The following is a 12451-nucleotide window of genomic DNA, read 5'->3' on the forward strand; positions in this document are numbered from 1 at the left end:
TTCAATCCAAGATGGGGGCAGCGAATGTAAACGGTAGTAAAATTGTAAAACTCGTAATCTATTTGTGACTCACTATAAATAAGCCATAAACAAAGCACTGATCAGGCTCTGTCCATGGATGTGCTACACTGACTTGTTCCTAATATTATAATATGTCCCTGATTCGACCATATTGGGAATATCTCCTGTCTATAACATCACAAAGATGTATAAGTGACACCAGTGAGGAAGTGCAGTATCCTGGATTCTTTCTAATTACGAGTACTGTGAAAGATGTCTGGATGTTTAGAAGTCTGTGGGAAAAGCTCGTGTCTCTTTTGATTCATGATCTCAGTAAACACTTTCCTGATGAGTTTATGGTCTCAATCACTAGTTTCAGTTCCTATTAAACACGATGTTCTTTTGGGAACGATTGTATTCCTGAGCGCTTCGGTGACTTATTTTGGCACATCATTATTTTATCCATTCGGTTGATTAGACCTGTTATTGCTGCTGACCTGTTTCAAATTAACTTTAAAGCATATTAACTTTTTGGCTCCTAATCACACTATACCGGGACTTCTCGATGCCGTGCGAGACTTAAAAAGAAAAAAAGATTAGCTTCATGATCTCAGACAGTGAAAGAAGGGCTGAGAGGGAGAAACTCGGGATGCAACAGTGGAGACAGAATCAAAGAGTAAGTTAATAAGGTGCAAATGAGTGAAGGTTTAAAGAAGAAGATGAAGGCGAAAAAGAGACAGAAACTGATTAGGAGTGGGTCGGAATTCAGCTTGAGAGAGTCTGCGAAAAAAGAAACTGCTCAGGTCTGACTTATCCAATTTTTAAGACGTAGAGTAAATGAGGCCCAGTTCAGAACAGGGTCTTTTCATATAAGGATTTACATTGTGTAACAGCAATATTAATGTATTGTCATTTTACTATTTAAGTAAGCTTTGTAGACACAGCAATAAAATGTTGATTTTTTTTTTTCATCAGCAAGTCAAACTGATCAGATTTCTATGAAGTCATGATAAATAAATTACCCATCAACTTTGAGGTCGGCTGGTCCTTGTGTCCACCTTGATACACCGTAGTAGCCGATGCAAGGGAGGGTTCGGCTACCTGTTATTGTACCCCTACAGCCGTGATCTATGTGGTGTGTTCGCTCTCGCCAACTCTGCCCCCAACAAGCTCAGTAAAAGCTGAAACCTAGGGTACGTTGGCACGGAGGAGGGATTTTTGGGCTGAGATTGTGGTGGCGACACCAACGGGGCCAACCAACAGATCACAGACGAGCGGTGGAGCCAGTGAGCGGCTGGCGTGCCAGAACCAACGTCACTGAGCTGCAAAGTTGCAGTGCACACATACCTTGCATGTAGTGAGTCATGAGTGCGCACACGCATGTATTCACATGGTGGGAGGCAGCTGTCTGGCACAGGTTCACCACAATCCGGGGCTCTGCCTTCCCATCACCGCGGACCCCTTGCCAGGCCAGGCTTGGAAAGAGGTCACATTCTCCAAGGTGTGTCTAAACAGAAATGACATGTGGATGTGCTGGCACGAGATGCCGCTCTCGGCTCTCTACCACCGCATCTCATGCTCCTGCCAGAAAAGCAGCCGTGGTTGTTTTCTTTCCCCCTCTTTTCTCTTCTCTTTTTCTTCTCCCTCCCTGTGAAATGCAGCCCGGTGCCAGAGAAAACAGAATCAGTGTTTGTTTTAATGGTTGTTCCATTCCTCAGGTTTATCCTGACTTAAAAATACCAGTAAAGTGGGGAGCGAGCTTGACAACTGGAATGATGCTTATGTTAATTTGGGTATGCTATTGCTTCTTTTGCCTGAGGAGTTCTCTCTGTCATCTTTCATTAAACAGCTTTTCTACTGACTGACATGTTTGTGGAAATGTATCCCCGTGACTTATTCCCATCATAACATGACAGCATAGTATTTATGGTATACGATGTATCATCAGATCTTTCTCAGGGCAAACGTCTAATTACACACTGATGGACAGCTCTAATAACAAATGCATGAATTAGTAGAAGGTGTCAAAACACACGTATACACACTGTTTTACAGAAAGAGTAAGATTCAAAAAAAAAAAAAAAACGGGAAAAAAAAGAAGATCTGTTCTGGAGGATGCTGGTGCTGGCCCGATTCCTGATTACTGCGAGCTGTATAATTTGTGAGTGACACCTTCCTGTGAAACAGGATGTCTCCATTTAGACTGAGGTGAGCGGCGCGCATTAAAGATCCCCTCCAGACATCTTTTAAAACATTTAAAAATACTTTGCTTTGAACAATAATCTGTCCGATATGGTATCAGTAGGTGGATGTGTTGCTGGGAGTTTATTTAAGTTGCTTTCTGGATTACGACTGGCTTCCAAGCTAGCTGTGATGTTATAAAATTGGACTTGTACATGCATGTGTTCAGCTCAGACTTGAAGTAAAGTTTTACAGATGCAAATGGAAAAAAAAAAGTAAAGCTTAGATTTTAAAAACTGTCTTTATAGTAAGTGCTGGATGTGATCATCACGTGTTGTGCTCTTGTCTGTTTGTCTTTGAAACAGCACAAGTGAGCACTCACATCGACGGAGCATGTGCTCTCTGGCCAGTCTTCTAGTTAGACACAACATGATGCCCTATGCCTAATATTTTGTTGGTTCCCCTTTTGTTGCCAAAGCAGCCCTGACCCATCGAGGCATGGACTCCACTAGACCCCGAAGGTGTGCTGTGGTATCTGCACCAAGATGTTTGCGACAGATCCTTTAAGTCCTGTAAGTTGTGAGGTGGGGTCTCCATGTTTGTCCAGCACAGTCCCACAGTTACTCGATTGGGTTGAGATCTGGGGAATTTGGAGCCAAGTCCACACTTCAAACTCATTGTTGTGCTTCTCAAACCAATTCTGAACCCTTTTTGTTTTGCGACAGGCTGCATTATCCTGCTGGAAGATGCCACAGCCATCAGTGAGTACTGTTTCCATGAAAGGGTATACATGATTTGCAACAATGCTTCGGCAAGTGGTATGTGTCAAAGTAACATAGATGGCAGGACCCAAGGTTTCCCAAAATTGCCCAAAGCATCACGCTGCCTCTGCCAACTACCTTCTTCCTGCAGTGCAAATATATGAAATATTTAAAAATAAGCTCTGGTATAGTTTCTTAAAATTCCTGAAAAGAATCCAAAAACAGCTGCCGTTTGATTTCAGGGGCTTGATGTTCTTCAATTTCAATTTCAATTTGATTCAATTTTATTTTAAAAACACCAAATATAACCATAGAGTGACAACCCCAACAATCAGATTACCCTCTATGTCCAACTCCAGGCCTCGAGGGCCGATGTCCTGCAGGTTTTAGATCTCACCCTGGGCCTCAATCAAATGATTAGTTCATTACCAGGTCTCTGGAGAACTTCAAGACACATTGATGAGGTAATTTAACCATTTAAATCAGATGTGTTGGATCAAGGACATATCTGAAACCTGCAGGACACTGGCCCTGGGGGCCTGGAGTTGGACACCCCTGCTCTATATGCAACCACTTGGCAACAGTGGGAAGGAAAAACTCCCTTTAACAGGAAGAAACCTCTGAGAGGACTAGGCTCAGAGAGGGGCAGCTATCTGCCATGAGCAGTTGGGAGTGATAGGCTGTGGAAGCTGGAAAAGAGCCAGAGAAAAAGAATAACCAATGATTAAATGCAGAGTGGTGGAGTCCCGGCATAAGGGAGGAGTCAGGGTCACCTGATCCACCTCTAATAATAGGAATGTTTAAAGCCTAATCTTAAAAGCAGGATGTTAGATATTATCAATATTAATATTGTGATATTCATATAAATCATTAAATGTGGGATATTTATGGAAATTAGAAGAGACATGAACCAAAACAGTAAAGCTGTAATCCTGACAATCAAAATAATGAGCTGAAAAAATGTATCCATCGTTAACAGACTTTTTGAAAACGAGACATAAAAAAACTCTTGCAGGTTTAAAAGTCTAACACCAGCAGAGTTTAATGTGTTTCTGGATAAAATATTCCTGCTTTGAGATTTTAAAATGGTAAAAAATGTCAGGGATATCAAGTCAACCTAAAATTTGGAAGCCTAAGAGAAGCAATCCTGCTTTTCAGGGAACAAATTAACTGCTTCGAGAAAAAACATTCAGTACAATTAAAATAAGTAACATCTTAATTCGAAGTCGCTCAAGTCCAACGCTGCTGCTGTGCTTTCCCTGCTGATAAGCTTTTTAAAGCTGACAGCGCAGGATCACAGCTATCTGGTGAATGGAAATGCGATGAAAGCTACCCACACTCAGCGGATTGCTTTGGCTTGCATCATTCTGCATCCCTGGCTGAATTAGTGCTTACTAGGTGGTAATAAAACAACTCTAAGCTGCAACATTGAGTTCAGGTCGAAAATGGCTCAGTACAGTGCGCTGGGAAACTACACTTCTAAGTCTAAGGCGTGTCCAGGTTTGTCGCAGAGCTGATTAAACTCAAACGTCCTGTTTTTGATCGACTGCCGCCCTGGAAGAGAGCGTGGAACATCACCTGGATCTAGTTTGCACTGACAAATCAAACCCATTTGTGGTGGGTGGGCAGGGAGTTAACCAAAACAGGGACTTTAATCATTTTATGTATGGTAGGAGTTTATAAGTTTTAAATATACATTTATGTGTTCTGGCCCTTATAACTGAGGATAAATCACAGCAGTGATCAGGCTGTGGAAAGGACACAGACACACACTGAACACAGCAGGCCAGGTAGCACGCTGAGCTCAACACAAAGAACAGGGATGAGGTCCCTGGGGACAACATGGAAGTGGACAGGATCAGGTTTGCAGTGGACTTACAGTATGTGTTTCAGAGGATTGCAATGCACGCACAAACTGAAAGGTGAGATGTCATTTGATGCCAGACTATAAATATGATTGTTTTTATTGGCAGTATGGTAGCATTAAATAGCGTGTGATTGCTAGTTTAATCAGAACATGATGGAATAAACTCTGTAGAGCAGTTATGGATTTAAAGATTTCATTTGGCAGCTGCACAGTCGCTGAATTAGTTTTTAAATACACAGTCATATTGTTTATCTGTTTGTGACAGCTGCACTGTCCACCTGCAGATTATCCCCTGAGTCCATTAGCTGTATGTATGGACCCGAGACAGAGAAGCTGCACATTTGTGAGGTTGTGTCAGTATGTCATAATAACCGCACCATTAAAGGTGCACCCTGATGAGACCCAAAAACCAAACATTCAAGCATCACCAGCCCCATCAAGATCACCCGAGTCACTGGAACACAAACATTATAACAAAGAGCGTTGATGATGAGAACTCGCGAGCCCAGAATCCCTAGTCTGGAAAACAATAGTAAAGACCAATAAGCCGAGAACATCAGTGTGCTGTGTGAGAAACATGTATGAAAGTCTGCACGGAGAGCTAGCGTCCACCAGCACAGCATCACAGATGTAGTAAGGACCCAGAACACTGCAGAAGCTGAGGGACACCGAACAGACCCGAAGCCCAAGCGGGGCACCGGCCAGCACGACCCAGGCGCCACAGCCCACCCCCAAAGGCCTCAGACCCCGACCAATCATGGAAGCGAGAGGCACTCACCCCAACCCAGTGAGCTGGGTGAAGGGACGGGACAGTGGGCACGGAGGGAATGCATCACACAGGCCAACACAATACATGTGTCACGGTCTGCGGAGACAGGCTGTGTGGTGGTGTGTGTGATGGACCCAGGTGCGTACACAAGTGAGTAGACGGGAGTGAACTTAACAGAAAGCGAGCCTTTATTATGGCTGAAGACAAAGTGTACAAACAAAGCAGGGATAGCGTGACTAAACTAGACTATAACTAAACTGGGAAAACTAGTACTGTGACAAACTAAGAAGACTCAGAGACTATGGTGATAACTGCAAAGACTGACCGTGAAAACATGGAGGTGGGAACACAGACGACGCGACACAGACTGAATGAATGAAACACAGAGACTAAATACACATAAGGGATGATCAAGGGAAGTGGAAACACATGAGGGGAACAGATGATACACATGAACCTAATGACAGGACTGGGAAAGTGAAACTACATACACTGACATTAGACACAGACTTTCAAAGTAAAACAGGAAACATGGGGATTAGACGTGACCTGAACTGAACATAACCACACAGACATGACGCATGACAGGTAGACGCACGGACCAGGGAGCCTGAATACAGGAGGAGATGACACAAACAACTAAGAAACAAAGGACTAAACAGCAACCTCGAAATTAACTAGATGAACTAAACTAGGGCACAAATGAATACCAAAATATATAAGAACTCAAACACTGGGTCACAGACCCAGCCCATGACAACATGGGAGGCAGATCAAGGAAAAGGGAAGGGTGGGGAGCCAGAGTGCCAAGTCAGACAGAACTGGCAGGATCTGGCAGTCTCCCCTGACATATCCTGCATTAATCCAGCCCCGCCCGGGCGGTCGACGCAGCCCCCACCCCCAGGACTCACACCAAGCTGGACCAACCCAAAAGCAGTTTTTTAGTTTTTTAAAAAATTGGATAAATATATATTTAAATCATGTATGTTATCCAGCTTCCTGATTGGGGACATCTATAAATTCTTAAAGTTAATTAAGTACATTTTCCTCATGCCTGATTGGTGTGAGCCCCACCTATAAGTGGTTTAGTGAGTTGCATTAAAATTGATGGAAGGTGGAACAGGAGAAAACGAGGCAGTCGCAGATAGTCCGACCACCATCCCAGCCCACCCTCACCACTTACAGTGAGTCGTATTCTGCTCTGCATCAGTACAGTTATGACTCGTATGTGTCAGTGTCAGTGCACTAGTGCTGTGGATTAAAAGAAGCGAGACAGGTGCGGTCATACCAACCCGTTGAGAGATAGTAAAGAAGAGGCAGAGTCATTGACCCCCCATCCTCCCACAGACCCACAGATCCGGCACCCAGAGGAGTCTCTAGCCCGCCCCCACCAGCGGAAGAAAGAGGGCAGCCCAGAGCATCCACCCGGGAATCTCCAGAGAGACAGAAAGTAACCGATGAATTATGACCGGCGGTTACATCTCCTGCAGTAGTTGCGGTCACAGAGGCGAGGCAGAGGAAAGCAACCAGAAAGGGGTGGAGCTACAGAGAAATCAGGGAGGGGGTGAAAACAAGCCCACCAGACCCACGGCTGGGCCCGTACGTGCAAACTAAGCACAGTCGGCCAAATCAAACGTAATAAATTTTTTAAGGAGGCAGATACTCTTTTCACTAATATTTCTTCAATTGGTATTATTCAACCAGTGATTAATGCTAAGTGATTGCTTGATTTTCTAATAATAAGTATTATTTTCTTGGCAATGGCTGAAGCAGTGAGTGTGGGTTTAGCTCTTTTGGTTGGAAGACTAATTGCAGTTGTCTCACTGAGGAAGCACAAATGAGGAGATAGAGGAAAGCTTTTGAGTTGTTTCAAGCCACGGGTGAACACACTCATAGCTCACTGTAAGGTGGTAGAGAATATTTTGGCTGTCTAATCCAAATCTTTGGAACAGATTAGAGGCTGACATGAACTTTTACCATGAAAGATGTGATGAAGACGTGAGATTCCTTTCTGCTCCCATGTTGTAAAGTGAAGTGTTGCTGTTAAACTGAAAATCTGGATTGTCCCAAATGAGTGAGAAAGCACAGGGTTCAATTAAGGAACTGTATCCACACAATGGCTGAAAAAGGAATTAGGTTACTACGTTTGTCCTGGAATACTAACTCTAAATAGTTCACCAAGTCAGTCACTTTGTTTTTTCTGTAGTCATATCACCAAAAAGTTCACATAAAGCTCTCTGGTACAGGAAAAAGTCTGTCTAAAACTCACATTCACCCACTAACTCAACAGTTATGTCATTAACCTGTCTTTTCAGGAAAATTTTGGCCTTTTAAATTTCAATTTTATTTAAATTGAAACGATGCACCTTCTGTTTTCTTCACCACTTACGGTCATCACAGTGGAGCTTCTTAGCCACGATCTTCAACTAGGCCATCAGAGATAAATGGTTTAACTGTTCTGACTGTGAGGCTATAACAGAAACAACAGTAACACCTAAATTTCATAAATGGTACTAAAGTACAGTTTACATTTACAGTAATAGGGTGACCGTGTAGTGTCCACTCCATGGACAAAGACTTAACACTTTTTTAACATTTAGAAAAACATGTTAATTATCTTCCGGTTTCATTGTGTGATTTATGATTTGAAGTTATTTTCAAAGGCCTTTATTTTTGGGGTAAATAAAGGCCTGCTGAGCAAGTGCTTAAAAGAAGTGTACAGACTTCATAAGACACAAGGTTTAACACAACATTACCACAAACGCCAACCTGTTGGTGGCAAAGCTGAGGGACGACATATCCTTGGAGTAGAAGTGGCTGACCAATCAACTGCCAGCAGCATGGCTAAAGTCATCCAGAGAATGATATGAACCCTGCATTGCGGACTGCATTCTTTCTGCCAACACATAACATTTTATTTTGAGTCCCTTGACAGAGAAAGTTTGGAGCAGCTTGTAGGTCAAACATTTTATCAGTCAGATCAGACCGCCAGCCTGTCCATGTCCTCCTCTGACTGATTTTGTTCAGCTGTTCACTACTCAAAGTAAGTCCTTATTAGCCTCTTTTATTAAATGCTAATTACGCTTCGGACATCAGCCAGATGTTTGCACACTGCAGCTCTCGTGCTCTCCAGATAGCAGCTGTATGTGTGTGTTTGCGTGTGTGTGTGTGAGAGAGAGAGGAGGTGGGATATTAAATGAGTCTCTTAGTCACCTGAGATTGAACTGTGCCATAACAGTGATGGAAATGTGCTGTTAGGGGGCTCAGAGCGTTCAGCTTGTCTCCTCATCACTCTGCAGCGTGGCTGAGGACTTGGACAGGGATTACACACTTCAACATTTGGAGATGAACTAAAGAGAAAAGTGAGGTGTTTTTGTTTCCCCAGCTTTGGGGTTTGGAGAGCCCAACACTGAGGCAGCGAGTCCTAAGGCTGAGTCACTCGCTCCTCTTGGTTACACTGCTTTGTGTTTGTGTTTGGGTCCCTGTTTGTCTCAAATTACACACCTGACACCCCCCCCTTCCCTTCAAAAAAGAAAGAAATTCTGACCAGTACGTGTTTTCTTTATGACACAAGCAACCTCTTCCTGCTCCGTAAATCCAAAAATCCACCTCTGGCTTACAAGTGTAGCAGAAAATAACTTGTGCAGCGAGCTGCTGAACAGAAAGCAGGCACAGCCATTGTGTATGTCAGTGGAACTGAGCTGGAATTTTAGCGAACTCCTTCACTAAACTACCACCACCCAGCATGCAGCCAGCTCTGCCTTCATCATCACCCACCTGGTTAGCAGCACCCACCCCCGCCCCCTCAAACATCAACTCGTCTGCTCTCCACAGCAGGCTGCCAGGCCCGGGGCTGGGCCACAGGATGGAGGAGCAGGAGGAGGATGGGAGTGTGTTTGTTGGTGTTGATTAGAGGATCAGATCTCTAATGATGCCAAGTGGTGGTGGTGGTGGGAGGGCAGTCTCTTGACTCCGGTCCAAAGGCTTTCGATTTGAAGGTGTGCTGAACACTTGGAAAAGCGCACACACGAATACACGTAATGATGAAGAGCGTGGTAGGGGAGCAGCTTTAAAAAGATACTTTTGATTGATTGGCAGATTCTTCACGCAGCAGCTACACTTCTTTACCCTGGTGAAGGGAATAAGTTGACCTAGACCTGTGCTTTGAGCCATCAATTGCAGAGGGAAAAGAAATTATACACAGGATGTAGCATACACAAGCTGGAGCCTCATAAGAGGGAAATGAATGCCAACATCTCACCAAGCACCACGTAAGTTGTTTTTTTGGGTTAAATCTGGAGTCAGCCAGTCATCAACCTTTATTCTATCCAAAAACTGATTTTTGAATTTTGATATATAACGTAGAGCACAAGGAGTGCAAATGAGTCATCCATGACTTGTTATAACAGCAGTAGAGCAGCCAAATCTATATACCACACAATGTGACGCGAACAAATCACCTAGGTACTGTTATACATGTGCTGGTGGTCAGAAAGTAGAGGTTTTTATGTAGAAGTTGGTTGGCAGTAGTGGAGATACAGGTTGGTAGAGGTCAATCCCTGGCTGCTCCAGTTGCACACTGGAGCAGCCAGGGATTGACCTCTACCAACCTGTATCTCTTTGGCATGCACTGCCAAAGTATCCTTGGGCAGGAAACTGAGCCCCAAGTTGCATCCATCGATGTGCGAGTGTAAGCTAAAGCTCTGAGGTGTAGAGTTAAAAAGGACCTAAGTGAATGAGGCGTATTGTAGAGCAGAAAAGTGCGATATAGAACCATGTGTTTTGGTACAAACCAGCCAAGTGTCCCAGTAGCTACCAATGAATATGGGCTCTGACGGTGTCCCACTCTGACCACTGAGCCACCAAATGTGGAAGAAAGTGGCAATCTTGCCCCCTGCCTGGCCTCAGTCAACTGGTGCACAAGTGTCAACTTCAACAGGGACTTCATTACACTGTTACTGTTTGTGGCAACAGATGGGAAATGCTGAAATAAAGAAAGAAGGATGTGGTTCTTCAGAGCAAAAGATTGCTGATTGGAGAAACCAATCTGCACATTGTGAAATGGTATCATAACCACTCAGTGACTCCTCTAAGGAACTACTTTGGAGTACCGAGTTGGTGACGCTGAGAGGTGGGACAGCAAGCAAAGGCAAGGCAAGTTTATTTGTATAGCACAATTCAACAACAAGGTGATTCAAAGTGCTTTACAGAGACATTAGAAACAAGAACAAATAAAAAGCATGATTTAAAATTGATTAAAACAAGCAAATAAACTAACTAACTAATTAACAAACAAACAACAGTATATAAAATCAAAACAGATAAAATCAGAACAGTAGATAAAATCAGTAGTTAAATGTAAGTTTTGAAATTTAAGCTTAAAGTGTGGATTTGGTGCTTTATTCAAATGCAGCTGAGAACAGGTGAGTCTTCAACCTGGATTTAAATAAACTGAGTGTTTCAGCTGATCTGAGGCTTTCTGGGAGTTTGTTCCAGATATAAGGAGCATAAAAGCTGAATGCAGCTTCTCCGTGTCTGGTTCTGACTCTGGGAACTGATAAAAGACCGGATCCAGATGACCTGAGGGATCTGGAAGGTTCATACTGGGTCAGGAGGTCACTGATGTATTGTTGCCCTAAACCATTCAGAGCTTTATAGACCAGCATCAGGACTTTAAAGTCTATCCTCTGACGGAGAGGGTAATCACCTGGTTTCCCTGCCCTGCTGTGATTAGGTGGTGGGGATCTGCTTGATTCCTTGATTGCACTGTGGCTGATATTCCACTTGCTGGATATGACCGTTGTGATAGAGGGGCTGATAATATGCTACCGCCTTGGTAATTTCTCACACTTGAATGTTTCAGATCATCAAAATAATTGTAATATTAGACAAAAAATAACCCAAGAAATACAAATTTCAGTTTTTAAATCATGATTTCATTTGTTAAGGGGAAAAAATAAATTTAACAACTTTTTGTGCAACCCTGTTAATCACAGTTAATTCATAACTTAATATATCAACATGGCTCCCAAAAAGTACCCCTCACCCCCAGACGGTTGTGCCAGATGGCTACCCCTGAGCCTGGTTCTGCTGGAGGCTTCTTCCTGTTAAAAGGGAGTTTTTCCTTCCCACTGTCACCAAAGTGCTTGCTATTAGGAGGGTCATCTGACCATTTAAGTTTTGTCTGTATTATTCTAAGGTCTTTACATTACAATATAAAGCGCCTTGAGGCAACTGCTGTTGAGATTTGGCACTATATAGAGAAAACTGAATTGAAAAAATGTAACCAAATAGAGCATAATGTATCGCAGAATATATGGTCACATCCTACCTAGCATAAACTCACTAAAAAACACTTATAATGTTGATGTGGGCATTTACACCCAGATGTTCTTGAAAACTTTGTGAACTCCTGATGTAAATAATGACTTATGGTGACAGTAAATGCAAACAGTAATTTTGTAAACAAGAAAACCAAATGGGGGAATCTTCAAATGAAGGACTTGAGTTATGTAAAGTCCTTGTTCACACACTTCCTCCAGGAAATTATGACGTTTATTTAGGCCCGATTCTGTTTTGTCAGTCTCTTCAATTCATCTTCCAAGTAGCTGATATTGTTCCATTATACTCTTTCATAAATACTATAAAGTGTGCAGTGGGGGAGCGGTGAGTATTTCAGAATAAAACTTGTCAAGTCTCTTCTTTTTTAGAAAGATTTTCACCATCAAACTGAAAAAAAAAAAAAAAAAAAAAAAAAAGCTTATAATTACCCACATATGTCTGTCTGATGTCCCATCTATTACTCGGAACGTGTGCAGAGGAAGTCCAAACCTGTGGAATGAAGTCTAAACTCCTGTAGATCTCATAATGTGG

This window comes from Diplotaxodon limnothrissa, linkage group LG9, assembly GCF_057381915.1.
Source record: "Diplotaxodon limnothrissa isolate DT_005_m linkage group LG9, D_limnothrissa_male_GT1.1, whole genome shotgun sequence".
Lineage (NCBI taxonomy): Eukaryota > Metazoa > Chordata > Actinopteri > Cichliformes > Cichlidae > Diplotaxodon > Diplotaxodon limnothrissa.